General features: G+C 39.3%; 1 long non-coding RNA gene across 2 annotated transcripts; it reads right to left on the bottom strand.

Annotated features, from left to right (window-relative positions):
• Positions 1 to 2,823: 2,823 nt before the first annotated feature.
• On the bottom strand, positions 2,824 to 19,750 carry LOC146968811 (uncharacterized). 2 transcript variants are annotated; one of them, XR_015034238.1, is made up of 3 exons: positions 19,678 to 19,750; positions 3,343 to 3,471; positions 2,824 to 3,248 (listed from the first exon to the last, which is right to left on the bottom strand). It is a non-coding gene; the product is annotated as an uncharacterized LOC146968811 (long non-coding RNA). The 2 variants fall into 2 exon arrangements; XR_015034237.1 differs by lacking the exon at positions 19,678 to 19,750 and adding an exon at positions 3,861 to 3,966.
• Positions 19,751 to 20,582: the final 832 nt, after the last annotated feature.

Genomic DNA, 20,582 nt, shown 5'->3' with positions numbered 1-20,582 from the left:
ATTGAATTGTTCTAAGTCTATTTTTATCACTTACCATTAATCAGTTCCTCCACTTTTGTCTTCTGGAGCTGCAGTTCAGTTTTCGTTGCTTCCAGCTCTTCTGAAATTGCTGTCACCTTGTTTTCAGTTGTTGTCAGTCTGCAGCCGATCTCTGAAATATCATATAAAGTTCTTTGAAATAACACTGTTGCAAAGCATTTTACAACTTATTCATTAATACTTTTCTGGCTGGTTATTGTGCGTTGATTCGACTAAAATCCAACAGTCTTCTTGCAAATTAAAATATGGAATCTAAACAACAAAGTGCCTAATAAAACTTTAGCACAGTACTGTACCTGATTTCTCCTTCTCAAGAACGGCCACTTTATCTTTCTGGGTTTGAAGTTCAGCCTTGGTAAACTTCAGTTCCACCTTCTGCTCCACCACCATGTCTCTCAGAGCTCTGAGCTCAGCCCAGATATCAGCGCTAACATTGTCAGCTCCTCCACTTTCTGCCTGAGCCCATGTCCCAGACAGACAGAGGAGCAACACCACCAGCACAGGACCCCCCATTGGAAAACCTCTAGAAACCCCTGCTAGGAAAATCAACTCAACAAGATTTAGTGTGGATGTAGCTACTCCCACTGATCACAGGAGCACAAACTCTGAAAGAAGGTGGCTGCTACTGACCATCCAGTATTTATGAAGGTAGACTGATGCAATGTCCACAGCTGTGGGCAAATGGCCTGATTCTCATTAGTATCATTATTTATCTTATTTAAACAGGTGATATCATGTTTATGGAGCTGGTCAGTGGCTGGACACTCAATGGGCCCTAGTTTCGTCGACCGAGCGAAGTCTAAGTGCATCGCAGCTTCGCCACGCCAACGGGGTGTGGCCCAGGTCCATTTCGCAAGATTGGTGGGCCGCTCAGTCAGACTTAGACCAGCGCAATCCCTCCCCTCGTCCCTCCCACCGGCGCAAACGGTGAAGAGGGAGGAGAGAGGGCGGGAGGGAGACAGGAGGAGGAGAGAAAGGCGTGGAGTGGGTTTGACACAGCCGAGTCAGATCTTCACCAATCAAAGGAGCTCCTCTCCTCACCTTTAACTGCGCGGCGGGTGATGCGCGCTGCAAGTTTGTCATTTTATACTTGGACATGGACGGAGGAAACAGCGACGCCAGAGGCCGAACCTCTCCCAGGAGGAAACAGCTGTTTTGGTCCGGAGGTCCGAGCTCAGAGTGACCAATAATGAGTTTACTAATATACTTAACCAGGATTGATCTGATACACTGAGAACCAGTGCTCAGTGTAAGAAACAACAACTAATAAACTAATAAAGAAACTCACATTTATTCAAACCCTATGTAAGCAAGATGACAGGTGTACACTAATCACAACATAAACAAGGACCATGTGGATGAAATCAGCGTAAAGGACGTGCGCTCTCTCTCTCCCTCTCTCTCTCTCTCTGTCCTCCTCTCTCTCTCTCTCTCTCTCTGTCCATCTCTTTTTTTCTTTTTTCTCTGTGATAGAGATGCTGAGTATACTGTAGTAGGCTATATACTGACTATCTGATACCGAGGCTGTTGTGGTGGACTAAGAGAGATGATGATTTGTGTTTTGTTTTTCATTACGGCTGCGTGATGCGGTCGCTCTCCGCTAATGAATTAATAAGTAAATAAATAAATAAAGCGATCATCACAAGGGCAGAGTGGTATCTCAACACGGCAGCGACATGCAGTCATCCACCCTCAGTCCTGCTTTTGGGACATCCACAGCTGCTTATCAGTGCCAGTTCGTCCCTGCTGTGTTAATTCAGGTGGAGTTTCCATTACGCGTGCCACAGCCTTTGATCTCTGCTTTGATCTGACGTCAGATGTGACGGACAATCTATATAGATATAAATTCACGTGTTGATTCCGTTAGTTGCATTAAATAGTGGTTATTGTGGATATTTATTGCATTGAAATGTGTCTGGAACTGTGGAAACCTGCCTGTGAGGTCTTGGTGACGTGTGTGCACTGCAGGTCAGTCAGCCAAACTTCCACTGCACCTGCTGCGCTTCGCTCTGCGCTGAGAATAGACCTGGTTGGAGGTGGCGAGCTTTCAGCGCAACCTCGGCGGGACATTTTCGCACAAAACTTCCACTGCACCAAGCTGAATCTGTGACGCCTCCCCCTGCTGCGCGGCCACGCCTATCTCAGCGCAGCGCGATCTGCCAATCTTCCAATCTGACTTTGCGCTAGGCTGCGCTGGTCGAAACTTGCATTAGACCGGCTGCGCTACCTTGCGCCACCTGCGCTGCGCCAGCAAACTAGGGCCCAATGTGTTATGTAAAAGTTTTGTTTTTTATAGAAAGGGACAAGTTAGAAATACCAAAATGTCATGAGAACATGTGGGTCAAATGACATCCTAAATATCATAGTAATAATTATATAATAAAATCATCTTTTTGTTATTCTTTATGTGAAATCAACCCAGTAAAGCAACTTTTCACTTGGTTAAATTGGTTATTGGTCAGTTGGGAGGACTTCTCGCCATTTTTTCTTTTTTGTTGTTATTGTAATATTCAGGGCTCAAGATCATGCAAGTGTTTTTTCCCATAATTTGTAATTCGTTCAAAACAAACACAGTAAAGTGACTGGTCAGTCCGTCACCTTGTCATCAGGCTCCTCCATATGAATTATTGAGGGTTGTGTGAGACAGAGCCTGTATTTATACACACTCTAATGCTCAGTGTTAATTGCCTTCTTTTTTTCTTTTTTTTTTTTAGAATTAATTCATATTTTATAGTTTCTGATAATAAAGGACAGGAAGTCATTAGGTATGAACCCAATTTAATGGACACCTTTATATTGAAAAATAAGCCTTGTGATTGACTAATACACATTACTTTTCATTGTAGTGAAATCAACAGTCAAATGTTGATGAATCATTGACATGGTTTGTTTAAGGCCTTTCTTGAAGGTGTCAAAGTAGCCGACTTGAAATCACAGACGATACAGCAGGAAACCACTGAAGGTGGTCCGGTAGTGATTATTATCATAAAGCACACAGGTTGGGTGCAAAGTCAGATAGACCACACTTCCCTTTTCCACCTGGAGAATTAATGCACTTGCAAGTGAAGTTTCAGGGTCATTGAGCACAGAATTGTGCAGGACCCACTGATTATTATGGTATAAGTTGACTCCCACCCATCCTCCATCTTGGATGCTGAAGGCAGTAAATCTGAAGTAGTAGACTCCTTTAACTGGAGCAGTGAAGATACCTGGAACAGTAAAGAACCAGAGATCTCATCATCACTGTCCAATACTCAACATTGTCAGTTTATGTTATGAATCATGTGGTGATGTATACACTACCTGTATGTGGGTTATAAGCCTCACCAACATTGGTGAGTACTCTTCCAAAGACAAGTGTTTTTTCAGTATCGTACGGTCCAATATACACTGTGCCCTCTAAACCAGCAGTGAATGCGTACTTCACATTTTCTGTAAAACACAACATGGAAACAAGATTCACTTTTAAAAGATTGAAACAAGTGTCATGTCCACAATTCTTTATTGATTAATGTATTTTTTGTTTAAGCAGGATAGTCTGTAAAATATGTATTAGGATGGTCTTCAGTCATTGGACTCCACTACATTTGACAACATGTACTTCTGATTTGTTTTTGTTTTTATCAATATTCCTGCAAATGTCGTCTGGATCTCATCCAGTTTGTTCTTAGAAACATCCAGTCCTTCACTTCCTTCTGATCAATTGTTACTCTAGAAACCAGTTCTATCACTTGAATTAGAAAAGTATGAAAACCAAGAGTTTAATGAATTACTCTGCTTAGATTTTTTTTATACTAATAATGAGATTTTTTATGACTTACCATTAGTCAGTTCCTCCACTTTTGTCTTCTGCAGCTCCAGTTCAGTTTTCGTTGCTTCCAGCTCTGCTGTAGTTGCTGTCACCTTGTTTTCAGTTGTTGTCAGTCTGAGGCTGATCTCTGAAATATCACAGAGGATGAAGATGAAGATTAATGCAGTTTGTTATTATAGAAACATCCAGTTTTTCCCATAACTTGTCACTTCCTTCCAAACCAGTTCTATCACTTGGATTTAAAAAATCATGAAAACACATAGTTAAATGAATTACTCTGGTTAGATTTTTAATGGGATTTTTATGACTTACCATTCATCAGTTCCTCCACTTTTGTCTTCTGGAGCTCCAGTTCAGTTTTCGTTGCTTCCAGCTCTGCTGTAGTTGCTGTCACCTTGTTTTCATTTATTGCAACCTTGATTTCATTTGCAGTCACCTTGTTTTCAGTTACAGTCAGTTTATTTTCAGTTGCTGTCAGTCTGACGCTGATCTCTGAAATATCATAGAGGATGAAGTTCTTTGAAATAACACTGTTGAAAGAAGCATTTCACAACTTCTTCTTCATTATAATACTTTTCTGGCTGGTTATTGTGTGTTCCTGTTGATTTGACTACAATCCAACAATCCTCTGTTGCAGGACTCAGTGTTTTTCTTGTGAATTAAAATAGTTAAATTTTTGACAATTTCTGGAATCTAAACAACAAAGTGCCAAATAAAACTTTAGCACAGTACTGTACCTGATTTCTCCTTCTCAAGAACGGCCACTTTATCTTTCTGGGTTTGAAGTTCAGCCTTGGTAAACTTCAGTTCCACCTTCTGCTCCACCACCATGTCTCTCAGAGCTCTGAGCTCAGCCCAGATATCAGCGCTAACATTGTCAGCTCCTCCACTTTCTGCCTGAGCCCATGTCCCAGACAGACAGAGGAGCAACACCACCAGCACAGGACCCCCCATTGGAAAACCTCTAGAAACCCCTGCTAGGAAAATCAACTCAACAAGATTTAGTGTGGATGTAGCTACTCCCACTGATCACAGGAGCACAAACTCTGAAAGAAGGTGGCTGCTACTGACCATCCAGTATTTATGAAGGTAGACTGATGCAATGTCCACAGCTGTGGGCAAATGGCCTGATTCTCATTAGTATCATTATTTATCTTATTTAAACAGGTGATATCATGTTTATGGAGCTGGTCAGTGGCTGCACACTCAATGTGTTATGTAAAAGTTTTGTTTTTAAAGAAAGGGACAAGTTAGAAATACAAAAATGCATGAGAACATGTGGGTCAAATGACATCCTAAATATCAGTAATGATATAATAAAATCCTCCTTTTGTCATTCTTTATGTGAAATCAACCCAGTAAAACAACTTTTCACTTGGTTAAATGGATTATTGGTCAGTTGGGAGGACTTCTCAACATTTTTTTCTTTTTTCATATTCAAGGTAAGGGCTCATGACCATGCAAGTGTTTATTTATACACACTCTAATGCTTTGTGTTAAAGCAGAAGTAAGTGGTCCGGTCGTTTTCGCTAATGCTGCGTTCAGGCAGGCTTTTGAAATCGTAAATTACAGCTTCAAGTCACAACTTACGACTTTGTAGCGTTTCAGGCAACCCACTCGTGTTTTTCCGACCTGTTTTAACGGTGAAAGTCACTATAACGGCCACTCGTAACTTCCGACCCGTGAACTCGTACCAGATCGAACTGGTACCACTTCACGGTCGGAAAAATACGAGTTTCCTTGAACGCACCATAACAGTCCTCGTCCCGACGTCGCCACATTCACGGCGTTCCTTGGCTGCACACACAGCCCTGCATGCCGTTCTCTCTCCTCATTGGATAAAAACTGTAGGATACGATAAATGTTTTCTCCTCGGCTCAGAGCAGAGCAGAGGGACTGACAGACCCGTGTTTCAGACCAAACACTCTATGTAAGTGATTGCTGTCGGAAGATATAACTATTTAAGACTTATATTAACACAAATATATCGCTTACTTCTGCTTTAATACATATTTTATAGTTTCTGATAATGAAGGACAGGAGGTCATTAGGTATGAATGTGATTTAATGGACACCTTTATATTGCAAAATCAGCCTTGTGATTGACTAATACACATTACTTTTCATTGTAGTGAAATCAACAGTCAAATGCTGATGAATCATTGACATGGTTTGTTTAAGGCCTTTCTTGAAGGTGTCAAAGTAGCCGACTTCAAATCACAGACGATACAGCAGGAAACCACTGAAGGTGGTCAGATAGTGATTATTATCATAAAGCACACAGCCTGACTGCAAAGTCATATGGACCACACTTCCCTTTTCCATCTGGAGAATTACTGCATTTGCGTTTGAAGATCGAGGGTTACTGGTATCATAACTTTGCTGGACTCTCTGATTATTATGGTATAAGAAGAGTCCCAGGCATTTTCCATTTTGGTCGTTGTAGGCAGAAAATCTGAAGTAGTAGACTCCTTTAACTGGAGCAGTGAAGATACCTGGAACAGTAAAGAACCAGAGATCTCATCATCACTGTCCAATACTCAACATTGTCAGTTTATGTTATGAAGCATGTGGTGATGTATACACTACCTGTATGTGGGTTATAAGCCCCACCAACATTGGTGAGTACTCTTCCAAAGACAAGTGTTTTTTCAGTATTGTACGGTCCAATATACACTGTGCCCAAACCAGCAGTGAATGCGTACTTGACATTTTCTGTAAAACACAACATGGAAACAAGATTCACTTTTAAAAGATTGAAACAAGTGTCATGTCCACAATTCTTTATTGATTAATGTATTTTTTGTTTAAACACGATTGTCTGTCAAATATGTAAAATATGTATGAGGATGGTCTTCAGTCACTGGACTCCACTGCATTTGACAACATGTACTTCAGTTTTGTTTTTGTTTTCATCAATATTCCTGCAAATGTCGTCTGGATCTCATCCAGTTTGTTCTTAGAAACCTCCAGTCCTTCACTTCCTTCTGATCAGTTGTCACTCTAGAAACCAGTTCTATCACTTGGACTAGAAAAGCATGAAAACCAATAGTTTAATTCATTCCTTTTTGTGGCAAGGTGAAGAAGGCCCGAGCAGGGATTGAACCCACACCTCCCGGGTAAGAGTCATACGCGCTTGCCAGTCACCCAAAGGGACATCCACTTGGCCAAGTAGCCAGGGCACATGATCAATTGGAGGCATAGTGACATGAACCTCAACTGTCACATTTTCTTAGATTTTTTTCTCCTAATAATGGTATTTTTATGACTTACCATTAATCAGTTCCTCCACTTTTGTCTTCTGGAGCTCCAGTTCAGTTTTCGTTGCTTCCAGCTCTGCTGTAGTTGCTGTCACCTTGTTTTCAGTTGCTGTCAGTCTGAGACTGATCTCTGAAATATCATAGAGGCTGAGGATGAAGATGTAGTCTATGCATTTTTTTGTTTGTTTGTTTGTTTGTTTGTTTGTTTGTTTGTTTGTTTGTTTAAGCAGGATATTCTGTAGTTAAAATATGGTAGGATGTGGTCTACAGTCCACTGCATGTACTTCTGGTTTTTATCAATATTCCTGCAAATGTCGTCTGGATCTCATCCAGTTTGTTCTTAGAAACATCCAGTCCTTCACTTTCTTCTGATCAGTTGTTACTCTAGAAACCAGTTCTATCACTTGGACTAGAAAAGCATGAAAACCAATAGTTTTTTGTTTCAGCAGGATTGTCTGTAGTTATGGTCTTCAGTCCACTACATGTACTTCTGTTGTGGTTCTGTTACTTACCATTCATCAGTTCCTCCACTTTTGTCTTCTGCAGCTCCAGTTCAGTTTCCGTTGCTTCCAGCTCTGCTGTAGTTGCTGTCACCTTGTTTTCAGTTGTTGTCAGTCTGAGGCTGATCTCTGAAATATCATAGAGGCTGAGGATGAACATTAATGCAGTTTGTTCTTAGAAACATCCAGTTTTGCCCCTATAACTTGTCACTTCGTCAGTTGTTACTCTATAAACCAGTTCTATCATTTGGATTAGAAAAGCATGAAAAACCAATAGTTTAATGAATTACTCTGATTAGATTTTTAATGGAATTTTTATTACTTACCAACAGTTCTTACAATCAGTTCCTCCACTTTTGTCTTCTGGAGCTGCAGTTCAGTTTTCGTTGCTTCCAGCTCTGCTGTAGTTGCTGTCACCTTGTTACTGATCTCTGAAATATCATAGAGGATGAAGTTCTTTGAAATAACACTGTTGAAAGTAGCATTTCACAACTTCTTCTTCATTATAATACTTTTCTGGCTGGTTATTGTGTGTTCCTGTTGATTTGACTACAATCCAACAGTCCTCTGTTGCAGGACTCAGTGTTTTTCTTGTGAATTAAAATAGTTACAATTTTTTGACAATTTCTGGAATCTAAACAACAAAGTGCCAAATAAAACTTCTGCACAGTACTGTACCTGATTTCTCCTTCTCAAGAACGGCCACTTTATCTTTCTGGGTTTGAAGTTCAGCCTTGGTAAACTTCAGTTCCACCTTCTGCTCCACCACCATGTCTCTCAGAGCTCTGAGCTCAGCCCAGATATCAGCGCTAACATTGTCAGCTCCTCCACTTTCTGCCTGAGCCCATGTCCCAGACAGACAGAGGAGCAACACCACCAGCACAGGACCCCCCATTGGAAAACCTCTAGAAACCCCTGCTAGGAAAATCAACTCAACAAGATTTAGTGTGGATGTAGCTACTCCCACTGATCACAGGAGCACAAACTCTGAAAGAAGGTGGCTGCTACTGACCATCCAGTATTTATGAAGGTAGACTGATGCAATGTCCACAGCTGTGGGCAAATGGCCTGATTCTCATTAGTATCATTATTTATCTTATTTAAACAGGTGATATCATGTTCATGGAGCTGGTCAGTGGCTGGACACTCAATGTGTTATGTAAAAGTTTTGTTTTTAAAGAAAGGGACAAGTTAGAAATGCCAAAATGTCATGAGAACCTGTCAAATGACATCCTAAATATCAGTAATGATATAATAAAATCCTAAATTCTTTATTCTTTATGTGAAATCAACTCAGTAAAACAACTTTTCACTTGTTTAAATGGGCTATTGGTCAGTTGGGAGGACTTCTCACCACTTTTAAGGGCTCAAGATCATGCAAGTGTGTTTCCCATAATTTGTAATTAATTCAATTAATATTTTTACAACAACAATAATTGATCTGCCTCAAACCCAAAGCAACAAAAACTCTTGACAATTTAAGAACACCAGTTTGAAGTTGAGTGTGTCAGTGAGAAGTTTGTACCAGAGGATGGCGCCATGGAGCTGTAACCTACAGTCTGGAGAGCAGCACTGAGCCATGGAGGAAACTGTAATAATGGCTGTTACTTAAGTTAAGACCAAGGATTCAGGAGTTTAAAATAGAAATCCTCCACTACATTCAAACATTACATGGTATGAAAGATGGAAAAGCTATAAAAACATTAGACATTTACAAATCACTAAATAAAACCTCTGATTATGGGAAAAGATAACCCCCATTTTCAATTCATTTGTGTAAATAAATAGATACATATTTTATTTGGGTTTTGGTGTCTTTGGGTATGTGAATACTTGGCTATAAAATAAAATCATTGCTACTCTTTCCATACATTTGGCCCTTAATAGCTTGTAAAAGTAAGTAGTGTTTGCATGGAGACAATATACCTTATCTTGTAAAAATCTGTTAATATTTTTAACTAACAGCTCTACTTTTGCTACTGTGGATTCTTTTTTTCTTTTTTCTTTTTTGCTTGATGAATCTACATGTGTGTTGATGTTATATGTGTAATTTTCATGCAATTAAATGGATAAATGATTTATGAAGGTTTTTTTTAGATGTTATTTATATGATTATTTATCTTATCATTACTTTTCCTTTCTCTTTCTCTCTCTTTTTCTTTTTTTCACTTTTCTTTTTATATTATTTTTTTGGCAATTCATTTTTTTTTGCTAGGGTAACAATGGGTGAGGGGTGGGGGCCACACTGTATTACTGAAATGACATAAGGCTACCTATTAGTAGTAGTAGTAGTAGTAGTAGTAGGCTAGTAGTATTAGGAGTGGACAAATAACAATATTACTTGCGATTGAACATTGTTAAGGAAATTTGAGAAAAATATATTAATGTGTGCTGACCATCCAGTATTTATTAGGGTAGACTGATGCAATGTCCACAGCTGTGGGCAAATGGCCTGATTCTCATTCATTTATCTTATTTAAACAGGCGATATCATGTTTATGCAACTGGTCAGTGGCTGTACTGAATTTGTGTTTGGTATAAGTTTTTTTGTTGTCGTTTTGTTTTGTTTTTCTGCTCAGAGAAAGGGACAAGTTAGAAATGCCAAAATGTCATGAGAACGTGTCTGTCAAATGACATCCTAAATATCAGTAATGATATCATAAAATCCTCATTTTTGTATTATTTATGTGAAATCAACCCAGTAAAACAACTTTTCACTTGTTTTTTTTTTTTTTAATATTCACAGTAAAGGGCTCAAGATCATGCAAGTGTCTTCCCATCTTGAGTAATTCATTCAATTATTATTGATCTGCCTCAAACCCAAAGCAACAAAAACTCTTAACAATTTAAGAACACAAGTTAGAAGTTGAGTGTGTCAGTGAGAAGTTTGCACCAGAGGATGGCGCCATGGAGCTGTAACCTACAGTCTGGAGAGCAGCACTGAGCCATGGAGGAAACTGTATGGCTGTTACTTAAGTTAAGACCAAGGATTCAGGAGTTTAAAATAGAAATCCTCCACTACATTCAAACATTACATGGTATGAAAGATGGAAAAGCTATAAAAACATTAGACATCTAAACCTCTGATTATACTAGGGTTAGCCTCTAAAAGGAAACCCCTATTTTCAATTCAAGTGTCCCATGGTCCACAAATAAAATTACAGTAAAAAAAATAAAATAATAATACTTATTGTAAAATGTGTATTTGTTAAAGAGATATTCGGGTGTAAATTTAACCCATGGTCCAACTCACCGTGACACCAAGTTAGACCATCTGCTAACCGCTAGCTTCTCTAGTTGTAGCAACTTTAGCAATGGCCGAACCATAACAAACAGCGCAGTCAAACGCCACTTAAAGCCACAAATAATGCTCAGAACAGCACCAAACGTCATCAACAGTACAAACCCAGCACATAATACGAGGCATCAAACATCTGTTAGCTTAGCCTGGTTTCTATTGAAAAGAGACAAAAACAACTCACCCACTCTCCTCCAGTTAGCTTCCACAGGCAGTGACCACTTGATTCCCCCAGGACCGTCCAGCACATAGCCTCCACTGCAGCTGCCTCTCTTTCACTTTTCTCCTCCATTTCCTTTAGCTCGTCTTCAGTAAACTCAGCCTCAAACTGATAGTGGCGCCCATCACTCTGACTTCCTGTAACCATGGCAGTAACCATAGATACTGTTCAGTATACATCTTGGGCAGTAACAAGCAGACATCACAGATGGCTGAGTTTATGCAGTTTGAGAACAACGACGACTGGTTTTATTTCGATGGGCGCCACTATCAGTTTGAGACTGAGTTTACTGAAGACGAGCTGAAAGAAATGGAGGAGAAAAGTGAAAGAGGGAGAGAGCCGTTGGAGGCTATGTGCTGGACCTGGGGGAATCAAGTGGTCAGTGTGGTCACTGCCTGTGCTTGGACGCTAACTAACTGGAGGAGAGTGGGTGAGTTGTTTTGGTCTCTTTTCAATAGAAACCAGGCTAAGCTAACAGATGTTTGATGCCTCGTATTATGTGCTGGGACCCTGTTTGTACTGTTGATGACGTTTGGTGCTGTTCTGAGCATTATTTGTGGCTATGAGTGGCTTTTTGACTGTGCTGTTTGTTATGGTGCGGTCATTGCTAAAGTTGCTACAACTAGAGAAGCTACGCGGTTAGCAGACTTCATCTCTTGATGGGTGGTATAACTTGGTGTCACGGTGCGTTGGACCATGGGTTAAATTTACGCGCCGGAGTATCCATAAGATTTTTTGTATTGGTATTTGGTATTTCTGAAAAATACAACAGGTATCACTCTTTGAAAATGTGACGCATAGTAACTCTGTGGTGTCCTAGTAGTTGAGGGTTGTGTGAGACAGAGCCTGTATTTATACACACACTAATGCTCAGTCTTGATTAAGTTTTAAGAATATTGCAGTTAATACATTTTATAGTTTCTGATAATAAAGGACAGTACAGGAAGCCATTAAGTATGAATGTGATTTAATAGACACCTTTATATTGCAAGATAAGCCTTGTGACTGACTAATACACATTACTTTTAATTGTAGTGAAATCAACAGTCAAATGCTGATGAATCATTGACATGGGTTGTTTAAGGCCTTTCTTGAAGGTGTCAAAGTAGACGACTTAAAATCACAGACGATACAGCAGGAAACCACTGAAGCTGTTCCGATAGACATTATTATCATAAAGCGCAGCGTTTTGTTCGAGAGTCATATAGACCACACTTCCCTTTTCCATCTGGATAATTAATGCATTTGCATATAAAGCATGAGGGTTACTCCACTCCGAATTATGCAGGACTCTCTGATTATTATGGTTTAAGTTGACTGCCACTGATGTCTCACGTGTGTTGGTGAAGGCAGAAAATCTGAAGTAGTAGACTCCTTTAACTGGAGCAGTGAAGATACCTGGAACAGTAGAGAACCAGAGATCTCATCATCACTGTCCAATACTCAACATTGTCAGTTTATGTTATGAAGCATGTGGTGATACACTACCTGTATGTGGGTTATAAGCCCCACCAACATTGGTGAGGACTCTTCCAAAGACAAGAGTTTTTTCAGTATTGTACGGTCCAATATTCCCTACACCCTCTAAACCAGCAGTGAATGCGTACTTCACATTTTCTGTAAACACAACATGGAAACAAGATTAAAAGATTGAAACAATAAGTTTCATGTCCACAATTCTTTATTGATTAATGCATCTCTTCTTTAAGCAGGGTTGTCTGTAAAATATGTATTAGGATGGTCTTCAGTCATTGGACTCCACTACATGTACTTCTGTTTTGGGTTGTTGTTGTTGTTGTTGTTGTTGTTTCAATATTCCTGCAAATGTCATCTGGATCTCATCCAGTTTGTTCTTAGAAACATCCACTTTTCCCCCATAACGTGTCACTTCCTTCTGATCAGTTGTTACTCTAGAAACCAGTTCTATCACTTGGATTAGAAAAGCATGAAAACCAACTAACAATGGGATTTTTATGATTTACCATTAATCAGTTCCTCCACTTTTGTCTTCTGGAGCTCCAGTTCAGTTTTCGTTGCTTCCAGCTCTGCTGTAGTTGCTGTCACCTTGTTTTCAGTTGCTGTCAGTCTGAGGCCGATCTCTGAAATGTCATAGAGGCTGAGGATGAACATTAATGCAGTTTGTTCTTATAGAACCAGTTTTTCCTATAACTTGTCACTTCCTTCCAAACCAGTTCTATCACTTGGATTTAAAAAACCATGAAAACCAATAGTTTAATGAATTACTCTGGTTAGATGATTTTTAATGGGATTTTTAGTTGCTTACCATTAATCAGTTCCTCCACTTTTGTCTTCTGGAGCTGCAGTTCAGTTTTCGTTGTTTCCAGCTCTGCTGTAGTCGCTGTCACCTTGTTACTGATCTCTGAAATATCATAGAGGATGAAGTTCTTTGAAATAACACTGTTGAAAGTATTTCACAACTTCTTCTTCATTATAATACTTTTCTGGCTGGTTATTGTGTGTCCCTGTTAGTGTTAATTCCAATCCAACAGTCCTCTGTTGCAGGACTCAGTGTTCTTCTTGTGAATTAATGAATTACTCTTAGACTTTTCTATAACAAGATTTTTATGACTTACCATTAATCAGTTCCTCCACTTTTGTCTTCTGCAGCTCCAGTTCAGTTTTCGTTGCTTCCAGCTCTACTGTAGTTGCTGTCACCTTGTTGTCATTTATTGCAACCTTGATTTCATATGCAGTCACTTTGTTTTCAGTTACAGTCAGTTTGTTTTCATTTGCAGTCAGTTTGTTTTCAGTTACTGTCAGTCTGATGCTGATCTCTGAAATATCATAGAGGATGAAGTTCTTTGAAATAACACTGTTGAAAGTAGCATTTCACAACTTCTTCTTCATTATAATACTTTTCTGGCTGGTTATTGTGTGTTCCTGTTGATTTGACTAAAATCCAACAGTCCTCAGAGTACTTCTTGCAAATTAAAATATGGAATCTAAACAGCAAAGTGCCTAATAAAACGTCTGCACAGTACTGTACCTGATTTCTCCTTCTCAAGAACGGCCACTTTATCTTTCTGGGTTTGAAGTTCAGCCTTGGTAAACTTCAGTTCCACCTTCTGCTCCACCACCATGTCTCTCAGAGCTCTGAGTTCAGCCCAGATATCAGCGCTAACATTGTCAGCTCCTCCACTTTCTGCCTGAGCCCATGTCCCAGACAGACAGAGGAGCAACACCACCAGCACAGGACCCCCCATTGGAAAACCTCTAGAAACCCCTGCTAGGAAAATCAACTCAACAAGATTTAGTGTGGATGTAGCTACTCCCACTGATCACAGGAGCACAAACTCTGAAAGAAGGTGGCTGCTACTGACCATCCAGTATTTATGAAGGTAGACTGATGCAATGTCCACAGCTGTGGGCAAATGGCCTGATTCTCATTAGTATCATTATTTATCTTATTTAAACAGGTGATATCATGTTTATGGAGCTGGTCAGTGGCTGGACACTCAATGTGTTATGTAAAAGTTTTGTTTTTAAAGAAAGGGACTAGTTAGAAATACAAAAATGTCATGAGAACCGGTCAAATTACATCCTAAATATCAGTAGTGATATAATAAAATCCTAAATTCTTTATTCTTTATGTGAAATCAACTCAGTAAAACAACTTTTCACTATTTGTCTTATTTAAACAGGTGATATCATGTTTATGGAGCTGGTCAGTGGCTGGACACTCAACTTGTGTTATGTAAAAGTTTTGTTTTTAAAGAAAGGCAAGGCAAGGCATCTTTATTTATATAGCGCATTTCATACCAAGGCAACTCAATGTGCTTTACATAAAGACAAAACATAAAAAAAAGAAGCATAAAACAGAATAAAAACAAACAAAACACTAAAAACAGAGTTAAAATCAAGAGCAAATAAAAGTAAAATAGATAAAATTTCAAGTTCTCAGCTATAAGCACTCCACTATCTGACCTGAGTCAGTAGATCTCAGAGCTCTACTGGGTTTATACTCTACTAACATGCCATTCATGTATTCTGGACCTAAACCATTCAGTGATTTGTAAACCAGTAGCAGAACTTTAAAATCTATTCTGTAGCTGAGTGGGAGCCAATGTAAGGTCTTAAGAACCGGGGTGATGTGATCTGATCTCTTTGTTCTGGTTAAAACTCGAGCTGCAGCGTTCTGAATGAGCTGCAGCTGTTTGATGCTTTTTTGGGGGAGACCAGTCAGAAGACCGTTACAGTAGTCTAGTCTACTGGAGATAAAAGCATGAATCAGTTTCTCCTGATCAGTTTAGGACATAAAACCCTTCATTCTGGATATGTTCTTATGTTGATAAAAGGCTGATTTGGTGACTGATTTGATATGGCTGTTGAAGGTCAGATCTCAGCACGCCAAGGTTTCGGACTTGGTCTTTAGTTTCTAAAGACAGTGACTCAAGGTGTTTACTGACAGCAACCCTCTTCTCTTTGTTTCCAAAAACAATGACCTCAGTTTTTTCTTGATTTAACTGAAGGAAATTTTGGCTCATCCAATTTTTGACTTGCTCTAAACAGTGACATAATGACTCTATTGGACTGCAGTCATCTGGAGACAGTGCGAGATATATCTGTGTGTCATCTGCATAACTATGATAGTTGACATTAGAGTTCTGTAGAATTTGACCCAAAGGCAGCATATACAGGTGAAACAGAAGGGGTCCAAGGACTGACCCCTGAGGAACTCCACATGTCATAGCCACTCGATCGGATTGATAACTACCAATGGTCACAAAATAACTCTGTTCCTCTAAGTAGGGCCTGAACCATTTTAGGACTGTCCCGCTGAGTCCTGCCCAGGTTTCCAACCTGTCCAGCAGTATACTGTGATCCACAGTGTCAAACGCAGCACTGAGATCCAACAGGACCAGAACTGACACCTTGCCTGAGTCAGTGTTCAACCTTATGTCATTTAACACTCTAATAAGAGCTGTTTCTGTACTGTGGTGAGGTCGGAAGCCTGATTGAAATTTGTCAAAGAGTCCACTGGAGTTCAAGAAGTTGCTGAGTTGATTAAAAACCACTTTCTCAACGATCTTGGCTATAAAGGGAAGATTTGAAATGGGTCTGTATTGGTTAAAATGGTAGTATCCAATGTTCTCTTTTTTAAGAGTGGCTTGATGGCAGCTACTTTCAGGGGTTTAGGAAACGTGCCTGATTGAAGTGAGCAATTTATTATTTGCTGCAGATCTGTTTGGACAGAGCTTATAATAGTTTTAAAAAATTCAGATGGTATTGTGTCAAGACAACATGTCGATGTTTTAAGATGCTGAACTGTTTCTTCTAAGGTTTTTGGGTGTATGGGGTCATTCCTATGTTCCTACAGCCCTATGTTCCCTCAGCCCTATGTTCCCACATTTCTAACTTTTGTTGTCACTGAAAATTAGGCCCTATGTTCCCACAGCCCTTTGGTCCCACCATTGGTTGGGTTTAGGCAATGAAGAAAAGAGTTGGTTAAGTTTAGTAAAAAGACCCAGTAGAGGCTAGACAGGCCAGATAGATAGAGTCCAGATAGGTAGAGAGAGTCCAGTGGGAACATAGGGCTGTGGGAACATAGGCACGCTCCCAACTGTATTAAACTCTGACATTACAGTTGATTTATTCGTAGGTGATTTTAGGGATTGCATCATTGTATTATTTTGCTGATTTGTGTTGATATTTAGCCTTATAGATTTGATTTTTTCATTGAAAAAGTAAGCAAATTCATTGCATTTTTCTGTGGAAAAGAGTTCTGAAGCTATCTCTTTTGGAGGGGTTGTAAGCTTATCAACCATAGCAAAGGGACAAATTAGAAATACAAAAATGTCATGAGAACCTGTCAAATGACATCCTAAATATCAGTAGTGATATAATAAAATCCTCATTTCTTTATTCTTTATGTTAAATCAAACCAGTAAAACAACTTTTCACTTGTTCAAATGGGCTATTGGTCAGTTGGGAGGACTTCTCACCACTTTTTCTTTTTTTCTTTTTCTTTTTTCAAACACAGTAAAGTGACTGTTCAGCCCGTCACCTTGTCATCAGGCTCCTCCATATGAATTATTGAGGGTTGTGTGAGACAGAGCTTGTATTTATACACACTCTAATACTCAGTGTTAATTACTTTCTTTCTTTTTTTTTTTTTTAGAATTAATTCATATTTTATAGTTTCTGATAATAAAGGACAGGAAGTCATTAGGTATGAATGCAATTTAATGGACACCTTTATATTGCAAAATAAGCCTTGTGATTGACTAATACACATTACTTTTCATTGTAGTGAAATCAACAGTCAAATGTTAATGAATCATTGACATGGTTTGTTTAAGGCCTTTCTTGAAGGTGTCAAAGTAGCCGACTTAAAATCACAGACTATACAGCAGGAAACCACTGAAGCTGTTCCGGTAGTCTTTAAAATCATAAAGCACAAAGTTTGGGGCGAGGGTCATATAGACCACACTTCCCTTTTCCATCTGGAGAATTAATGCATTTGCAAGTGAAGCAGGGCTACCATACTCAAAATTAGCCAGGACTTTCTGATTGTTATGGTATAAGTAGACTCCCACCCATTTTCTACTTTCGGTTTCGGTGTAGGCAGTAAATCTGATGTAGTAGACCCCTTTAACTGGAGCAGTGAAGATACCTGGAACAGTAAAGAAGCAGAGATCTCATCATCACTGTCCAATACTCAACATTGTCAGTTTATGTTATGAAGCATGTGGTGATGTATACACTACCTGTATGTGGGTTATAAGCCCCACCAACATTGGTGAGTACTTTTCCGTAGACAAGAGTTTTTACAGTATTGTACGGTCCAATACGTCCTGAGAGATCCAAACCAGCAGTGAATGCGTACTTCACATTTTCTGTAAAACACAACATGACAACAATATTAAAAGATTGAAACATTAAGTTTCGTCTCCACAATTCTTTATTGATTAAAATGCATTTCTTCTTTAAGAAGGATTGTCTGTAAAATATGTCAAATATGTATTAGGATGGTCTTGTCATGGCCCTTGGTCTACCGCCATTTAGTGGCTCGGTTTTCTGTTCTGTTTTGTTATTGGACTCTTAGGGGCTGTCCCATTTCTCCACACTTGGCTCAGTGCGCTTGGTTACGCACACACTTTGGTGACGTTTTGCCGGCGGAACGTATATTTGCATATAGTGTGCAAGCATGGATTAAGTGGCCAAGCGTGTGGGGGGAGATTTAAAAACAATCGGGACACACTTGACAAGTGCAGCCTGTGCCGTTGCGCACAGCACACTAGCACAACTACTACTACACACACAGCAACAGTTTTAATAAACGGTGCTGCTGGATCAGTCTCATCTACTCCTAAAGTGTCTCTATGCGCAAGATTCAAATCATAAATGTGTAAGCCCAACTCTGTAAGTAAATAAAACAAACAAGAAAAACGAAAATATAAAAACATGAACAGAGCATGATGAATATAAAATATGACATTAAAAGGTCATAATTATTAGATAGAAAGTTAATTTCATTTTATTGAGATTAATTCAATCGCATTTCCTAAACGTGACTTGTGGCTCTGGGTGACGACAGACTTCGCCGTGGTGCATTGTGGGATTTATACTTGGCCAAAGACAGCTCGGATGCGGTCTTACCATAAGTGTGGGTAAAGTGCAAATCAAGCGCGCTGCACTTTCGGTCGTTGGAGAAATGGGACACACTTGCGCACTGACACTAGGCCCATGAACGCGCACGCCAAGTGTGTAAGTGTGATCGAGTGTGCATATTGGGACAGGCCCTTAGTTTCTGTGTTCCCCTGTTTAGTTTAGTTCCTGTTTTATTTTGAAGTTCTGTGTTGTGTCATGGTCTGTGTCTTGTCCTAGTCTCCTGTTTTATTTTGAAGTCCTTGTCTTGTCTTCCTGTGTTTTCCCTCCTCAGTCTCCTTGCACACCTGTCCTGCGTTTCACATCGTCAGCCCTGCTCCTTGTGTGTCTCCACCAATCAGGTTTCTTTGCCCTCCTGTCTCCTCACCTGTTGCTTGTTGGTTTGATTAGTTATGTTGTATTTAGTCTCATGTTTCTTTCAGTTCCGTGTTGGATTATGTATTTAGTCTCATTTTCTATCAGTTCCGTGTTGGATTATGTATTTAGTCTCAAGGTTCTTTGAGTTCCGTGTTGGATTATGTATTTAGTCTCATGTTTCTTTCAGTTCCGTGTTGGATTATTGTTTGTCGTCATGGTGTTCTGTTCTCCTGGCTGTTGTAGCAATTAAAACCTTAGTTTGCAAGAAATCTGCCTGTATGCTCCTGCATTTGGGTCCTTCCTCCTACAACCCTGACAGGTCTTCAGTCATTGAACTCCACTACATGTACTTCTGTTTTGGTTTTCATCAATATTCCTGCAAATGTCGTCTGGATCTCATCCAGTTTGTTCTTAGAAACATCCAGTACTTCACTTCCTTCTGATCAGTTGTCACTCTAGAAACCAGTTCTATCACTTGGACTAGAAACGCATGAAAATGAATAGTTTGATGAATTGCTTTTCTTAGATTTTTATATACTAACAATGGGATTTTTATGACTTACCATTAATCAGTTCCTCCACTTTTGTCTTCTGGAGCTCCAGTTCAGTTTTCGTTTCTCCCAGCTCTTCTATAGTTGCTGTCAGTTTGTTTTCAGTTGCTGTCAGTCTGAAACTGATCTCTGAAATATCATAGAGTTTGAGGATTAATATTAATGGATTTTTTTTGTTTAAGCAGGATTGTCTGTAGTTGAAATATGTATTAGGATGTGGTCTTCAGTTCACTGCATGTACTTCTGGTTTTGTTTTTAAATATTCCTGCAGATGTCATCTCTGGATCTCATCCAGTTTGTTCTAGAAACATCCAGTTTTTCCCCATAACTTAATTGTCACTTTCTTCGGAACAGTTCTCATTTTTGAAACCAGTTCTATCACTTGGACTAAAAAAAAGCATGAAAACCAATAGTTTAATGAATTACTCTTCTTCTCTCCACTTTTGTCTTCTGGAGCTCCAGTTCAGTTTTCGTTGCTTCCAGCTCTGCTGTAGTTGCTGTCAGTCTGAGACTGATCTCTGTATCATATGAAGTTCTTTGAAATAACACTGTTGAAATTACTTCTTCATTTATAACACTTTTCTGGCTGGTGGTTATTGTGTGTTTCTATTGATTTGACTAAAATCCAACAGTCCTCTGTTGCAGGACTAAGATAAGATAGGGATAAGAACAATCATGAGAGTTAAAACTGAACTCACAAAGGCAAAACCAACCTTTTCATGGATAAAGAAGCCTAACAACGTGACCAAGAGTCGAGAAACAAATGGGATGATAAATAATTGTTTTTAGTGTATTTTACACCTGATTTAAGTCTCTGGTCAAAACTGACACCAACACAAAAGATGATAGCAGAAAGCTGACATAAGACGAAGGTTAAAATATGGAATTTTTGGAATCTAAAGTGCCTAAAACTTTGG

Source organism: Trachurus japonicus, chromosome 18 (genome assembly GCF_045865225.1).
Source record: "Trachurus japonicus isolate A0001 chromosome 18, Traja_1.0".
Lineage (NCBI taxonomy): Eukaryota > Metazoa > Chordata > Actinopteri > Carangiformes > Carangidae > Trachurus > Trachurus japonicus.
The sequence above is the reverse complement of the archived record's forward strand: the minus strand, read 5'-3'. Positions and strand labels throughout refer to the sequence as shown.